The sequence below is a fragment of the Podarcis melisellensis genome (genome assembly GCF_964234715.1).
Source record: "Podarcis melisellensis genome assembly, chromosome: 17".
NCBI lineage: Eukaryota > Metazoa > Chordata > Lepidosauria > Squamata > Lacertidae > Podarcis > Podarcis melisellensis.
In genome coordinates this window covers 30,533,789-30,540,818 of record NC_138534.1, presented here as the reverse complement: position 1 = coordinate 30,540,818, position 7,030 = coordinate 30,533,789, and positions in this window count along the sequence as shown.

Genomic DNA, 7,030 nt, shown 5'->3' with positions numbered 1-7,030 from the left:
TCAACATTTTTTTTCATCTCATTGTATATCATTTCCCAGAAGCTTTTCACTTTTTTACATTCCCACCACATGTGGGATTTGAGTATCTTTATGGTTTTCGTTACTTGGGACTGGAAGTACGGGGCCAAAAGACTTCTTCACGCACAGTAAGTGTCGCTTTTCCCAACATGCTGATTCCAGGGGGAAATAAAAGAGGGGGAATCCTTTTCTCAGCCAGAATTGGTACTTTTTACCTAGCTGTTAAAAAAGTGCAACAGCCCTACCAGGGAAAAAATGGCAACCGTATATATGTAGGAACCTAGATGTGTTGCCACCATTTTTTCCTGCTAGGACTCTTGGTTTTGTTTTTTAACAGTTGGGGTAAGATAAAGGTAAAGGGATCCCTGACCATTAGGTCCAGTCGTGGCCGACTCTGGGGTTGCAGCGCTCATCTTGCTTTATTGGCCAAGGGAGCCGGCGTACAGCTTCCGGGTCATGTGGCCAGCATGACTAAGCAGCTTCTGGCGAACCAGAGCAGCATATGGAAATGCCGTTTACCTTTCCTCCGGAGCGCTACCTACTTGCACTTTGACATGCTTTCAAACTGCTAGGTTGGCAGGAGCAGGGACTGAGCAACGGGAGCTCACCCCGTCGTGGGGATTTCAACCACCGACCTTCTGATCAGCAAGTCCTAGGCTCTGGTTTAACTCACAGCGCCACCCGTGTCCCAACAGCTGGGGTAAACAAGTACAAATTGGGCTGATAGAGGTTTCCCCTCCCCTCCACTCACTGCGTCAACATGGTCTCATCACTGCATGTGGAACCGGGGACAATTTAGGACTACATCATTATTTGCAGCATCAAGACCCGACAAGGCATAATCAAGGCTCAAAAACACACAGCTTGTTGCTCTTGATCGCGCATTTTGTTTGTGGTGAGCGATGGAGGCCATGCTGGGTGGCAAGAACAGCGATTGCACTGCAGGTTTGACCTCTCTGACCAAACACACCTCAAAGCAGGTGAGTGGATCTAACAGAGTGCTCCTTTGCTCAGCATGTTTATGCATCATCTGTTCCCACCCCGACCCCCAGCATCAGCAGTTTCCGTTGTTACTTGGCAGACTGAAATTTCCTGATACGGAGGAAGAATATAAAATGCATTAGCACTTGGCACTCATATGCTGAGATCCGGAGACAGGCCAAAAAGTGCTGGTTAAGATTTACCCACCATCTAGTGTTTAAAAAGGGAACATCCACAGACAGGGGCTGCATTCCAGATTCTCAGGCATCATTCCAAATACCCTCGGTAGCATATTTACAACACCACTTCCTACTCAGAAGTAAGCCCCACTGTGCTCAATGGAGCTTACTCCTAGGTAAGTGTGCCTGGGACTGCAGCCTTGAATTTTGCCCCACTAACACAGGCCTGCACATTAATGCTCAGGGGTAATGGGAATTGTCGTCCAAGCTACATTGGTGTTAGCTGCCCTGAGCCTGGCTCTGGCTGGGGAGGGCAGGGTATAAATAAATTTATTATTATTATTATTATTATTATTACATTTGGAGACCCACAGGTTCCCCAGCCAGTCTATGCAGACCAAAGCCCACCATAGTACTTTTTTTTTAAAAGGAGCAATGCTTTCATTCATTCTCACTACGTTTCGTTTGGTTATCTTAACTTTACGTACTTAAAGAAAAGAAAACCAAACCAAACCAGCCCCCTCTTGGACTTCAACCGGATTCCTTTCCAGCATCCATCAGTTTCATTGATCCGGTGTTTGCTGATGCTCTTCCCTCTTTGACGTGGTCCTTGACATTTCTCAGAACCTCAAGAACAAGCTGGCAACCATAACGCTTAGCAAAGGTCTCCCTATAAATTCAATCAAAGTGAAAGCTGTGTCCTTTGGCCAGGCTGGAATGCTTCTGAGAGCAGACGATCAGCCTGCCGTTGTAGAAAAGCTTTCCATCTACAGAGGGAGGGATTGTGATGTGTATCGTCATTAAAATACAGTGGTTACAGACACTTCAGGTTACAGACGCTTCAGGTTACAGACTCTGCTAACCCAGAAGTAGTACCTCAGGTTAAGAACTTTGCTTCAGGATGAGAACAGAAATTGTGCGGTGGCAGCAGGAGGCTCCATTAGTTAAAGTGGTACCTCAGGTTAAGAAAAGTTTCAGGTTAAGACCTCCAGAACGAATTAGGTTCTTAACCCAAGGTACCACTGTACACCCAAAGAGGAATGGGTTTTTTCAACAGCAGGGTGAGCTCTGTTGCCTTTCATTGTTCCTCAGTTGCCACAAACATAGGAGCCAAATCCTAGGGGCTGAGGTCCCTTCGCCCTTCAATAAAATAAACTGCAACGTTTATGGGCATCACCATTCAAATGGTGTGCGTATGCCATGTATTGTGATTGACTATCCAGGGCAGGCCTTATATATCCACTCCACCCCCCAATATTTTATTCAAGTTGGCTTCCCTGGCCACAAACAGACTTTGGATCACAAGAAGTTTCCACCCATAGTCTACTCCCCCCCCCTTTTCTCATATCCTGCCAGTTTATCCACTGTAGGGTTTTCTGGATGCTAGAAAGAAAGAAAGAAAGAAAGAAAGAAAGAAAGAAAGAAAGAAAGAGAGAGAGAAAGCTTTCGCTCACTGTTTATTTAAACTTCGAAATTTGCTCTGGTAAAGGAGAGCTGGTGGTTTCATGGCTGACTCAAGACCAGCTAATCTGGCATCATGGCATTGGTTGATTGACAAGCGGGCAGCAATAAAACTGCTAGCACATTTGTAAAACTAAGCAGATTTCAGATTGGATGGGAGACTGCATGTTGATATTCAGGGGGTTGGATGACTCTCAGGGTCCCTTCTAATTCTACAATCTAGAGTTAGGGGTGAGCAGTGAGGCAGCCAAGTTTGCTGATACTAAATTGTTCAGGGTAGTTGAAACAAAAAAGGATGGCTAGGAGCCCCATCTGATCTCTCCAAACGGAGTGAATAGGTAGTAAAAAGGTAGGATAGCTCAGGCAGTATAAGCATGAGACTCTTAATTTCAGGGTCATGGGTTTGAGCCCCATGTTGGGCAAAAAGATTCCAGCATCGCAGGGGGGGCTGGACTAGATGAGCTCATGGTCCCTTCCAGCTCTACAATTCTATGGTTTTCTAAAATGGCAAGTGCAATTGTACAATGGTACCTTGGGTTACAAACACCTTGGGTTACAAACACTTCAGGTTACAGACTTGGCTAACCTGGAAGTAGTACCTTGGGTTAAGAACTTTACCTCAGGATGAGAAGTAGTACCTTGGGTTAAGAACTTTACCTCAGGATGAGAACAGAAATTGCGGCGCGGCGGCAGCAGGAGACCCCATTAGGTAAAGTGGTACCTCAGGTTAAGAACGGTTTCAGGTTAAGAACGGACCTCCGGAACAAATTAAGTTCGTAACCAGAGGCACCACTGTACAGCAATGCATATCAAGGCAAAAAATAATAATCTTAAATTCACATTATACACTCATGACGTCTGAACTGGCAATGATTTACCAGGAATTTGACTGGTTGAGGTGGATAGCTTGATGAAGATGTCAACCCAGTGTGCAGCAGTTATGAAAAAGGAAAATTCTGTGCTAGGATCCAAATGATAATTTGGGTAATTTTCCTTAGCACATTTTCTGTAGGCAGCGTTGCATGACTCAGCTACTGAGACACACTTAAATGAGTCTTTGTGACAGAATCTGTATTTTAACCTATTATATGTTTGAGTCATTCATGTAAAAGGAAAAAGCAGGACAAATGAAGATCTTTGCTGAAGGACATCTCCAAGAATATCCATTTGACTCTTGGTAGTAAAATAACCAGCGCAAAGCTCCAGCTGCAGCAGAAGACTTGTGGTAACTGTAAACATGTACACTGAGATGGAAGGCCCAGGATATGTTTTCGCTGGCTCAGTCAAAATGACAGAGTTATTGTGTGTTGGCCGGAGGGTTGGGGTTGGAGGAACAAATAGCTTAAATTGCAAGCAACTGCTAGGAGGACACATTAGGGCATGAATAATTTAGTGTCCATGAAAAATTGAATTCTACTGAAGGGGAGCTTTTGTGGCACATTTATGATTTGGAAAGATGAGACTATGCAGCAGAAATGGAAGTAGCAAGATGGCAAATGTGGGTAAACTCGCATAGAAGGGCAGAAGAATCATGTATCACTCCAACCAGCTCTACACCTTTGCTGCAATGCTTACAGGTCTACTCTTTTTTTGTAAGTCTATAGGTCTTCTGAGGAATGGCTCTTTCCATTGTCCCCTTGATCCTGGCATGGCCTCCTGGAATAATACACATATCCTGCCTTACTTCGACCCTGCGACCAAAAATTCTAACTCCTTAGCATCTCATGTTCCCAATGGAGACTCTGCCATACAAGAATTACAGCATATTTAAACAGTGTGCTTAAGACTGAGTACCTCTTTTTCTTAAGGAAAAGCTGGGGGGATCCACTATCCAGATTAAGATTGCTGAATGGGGAAGGGGGATTAACCTGGAAGTAACTGGAAGTACGGGGCCAAAAGACTTCTTCACGCACAGTAAGTGCAGCTTTTCCCAACATGCTGATTCCAGGGGGAAATAAAAAAGGGGGAAATCCTTTTATCAGTGAAAATTGGTGCTTTTTACCTAGCTGTTAAAAAAGTGCAACAGCCCTACCGGGGGAAAAATGGCAACTGTATATATGTAGGCACCTAGATGTGTTGCCACCATTTTTTTCCTGCTAAGGACTCTTGGTTTTGTTTTTTAACAGCTGGGGTAAGATAAAGATAAAGGGACGCCTGACCATTAGGTCTAGTCGTGGCCGACTCTGGGGTTGCAGCGCTCATCTCGCTTTATTGGCCAAGGCATACAGGTTCTGGGTCATGTGGCCAGCATGACTAAGCCGCTTCTGGTGAACCAGAGCAGTGCAGGGAAACACCGTTACCCTTCCCGCAGGAGCGGTACCTATTTATCTACTTGCACTTGGACGTGCTTTCAAACTGCTAGGTTGGCAGGAGCAGGGACTGAGCAATGGGAGCTCACCCCATCATGGGGATTCGAACCACCAACCTTCTTATCGGCAAGTCCTAGCTCTGTGGTTTAACCCACAGTGCCATCCATGTCCTGCCGACCAAAGGCAAGAATGGGGCAAGAGCACAAAGAGTGTGATGGTTGTTTCAAATCGCTTTCTACTCTTCCAAAAGAAAGCCTAGTCTATCTCCAGTCTCCTGTAATTCGGTGAAAGGTTTCGTAGGCACCTTTCACACGCACCAGGAAAATCGCTTCTTGTATTTCTACAATGGGAACGTGAAATCTACAATCCCTGGAACATACACTTGACCTTAAAAATCTATTTTGCATTCTCTCCCCTTTTTAACGACATTTTCATCTGTGTGCTAATTGCTGAAAAATGCTTTTAGGATCACAGAGGGAAATAATTTCCAAACACACAGAGATCTTTCAGTTGTGGAATGCTCCTCTCCTACAGCGAGATTTTTTTTCATACTTTCCGAACTGAGGTATCTGCAGGAGGACCAAAGCCATCTGCCTTAGAATGGTGTGTGTTCATGTGTGCGTGTTGCAGAAGGTTCTGTTCTAGAGAGTTCACATCCATGGTGGTCGGGTCTATTGTCCCTGAGTATTGCTCAGCTGGATGCGCTGGATTATGGAGAAAGCTATGGAGAAAGCTAGAGAGTTCCAGAAATACATCTACTTCTGCTTCATTGACTATGCAAAAGCCTTTGACTGTGTCGACCACAGCAAACTATGGCAATTTCTTAAAGAAATGGGAGTGCCTGATCACCTCATCTGTCTCCTGAGAAATCTCTATGTGGGACAAGAAGCTACAGTTAGAACTGGATATGGAACAACTGATTGGTTCAAAATTGGGAGAGGAGTACGGCAAGGTTGTATATTGTCTCCCGGGTTATTTAACTTACATGCAGAATTCATCATGCGAAAGGCTGGACTGGATGAATCCCTAGCCGGAATTAAGATTGCCGGAAGAAATATCAACAACCTCAGATATGCAGATGACACAACCTTGATGGCAGAAAGTGAGGAGGAATTAAAGAACCTTTTAATGAGGGTGAAAGAGGAGAGCGCAAAATATGGTCTGAAGCTCAACATAAAAAAAAACGAAGATCGTGGCCACTGGTCCCATCACCTCCTGGCAAATAGAAGGGGGAAGAAATGGAGGCAGTGAGAGATTTTACTTTCTTGGGCTCCATGATCACTGCAGATGGTGACAGCAGCCACGAAATGAAAAAATGCCTGCTTCTTGGGAGGAAGGCGATGGCAAACCTAGACAGCATTTTAAAAAGCAGAGACATCACCTTGCCAACAAAGGTCCGTATAGTAAAAGCTATGGTTTTCCAAGTAGTGATGTATGGAAGTGAAAGCTGGACCATAAAGAAGGCTGATCGCCGAAGAATTGATGCTTTTGAATTATGGTGCTGGAGGAGACTCTTGAGAGTCCCATGGACTGCAAGAAGATCCAACCTCTCCATTCTTAAGGAAATCAGCCCTGAGTGCTCACTGGAAGGACAGATCCTGAAGCTGTGACTCCAAGACTTTGGCCACCTCATGAGAAGAGAAGACTCCCTGGAAAAGACCCTGATGTTGGGAAAGATGGAGGGCACAAGGAGAAGGGGACGACAGAGGACGATATGGTTGGATAGTGTTCTCGAAGCTACCAGCATGAGTTTGACCAAACTGTGGGAGGCAGTGGAAGACAGAAGTGCCTGGCGTGCTCTAGTCCATGGGGTCACGAAGAGTCGGACACGACTAAATGACAAAACAACAACAACATTGCTCAGCAGGAACTGAGAGGTACAGATGAAGATGGGATGGGGGGAGGGGGGAGGAATCAATTCAGTTCACATCAGAAAGTGAACGCTCCTAATTCACACTTCCCGAAGCAATATGTGACCCGAAACACAGCCAGTCTTCAAAATTTGTATTTATCAAAATTTACAGATGTTCAGCTGTTTGAAATGAGCAAATCAAAGAAAAGCAATTGAAATAGCTTAACACA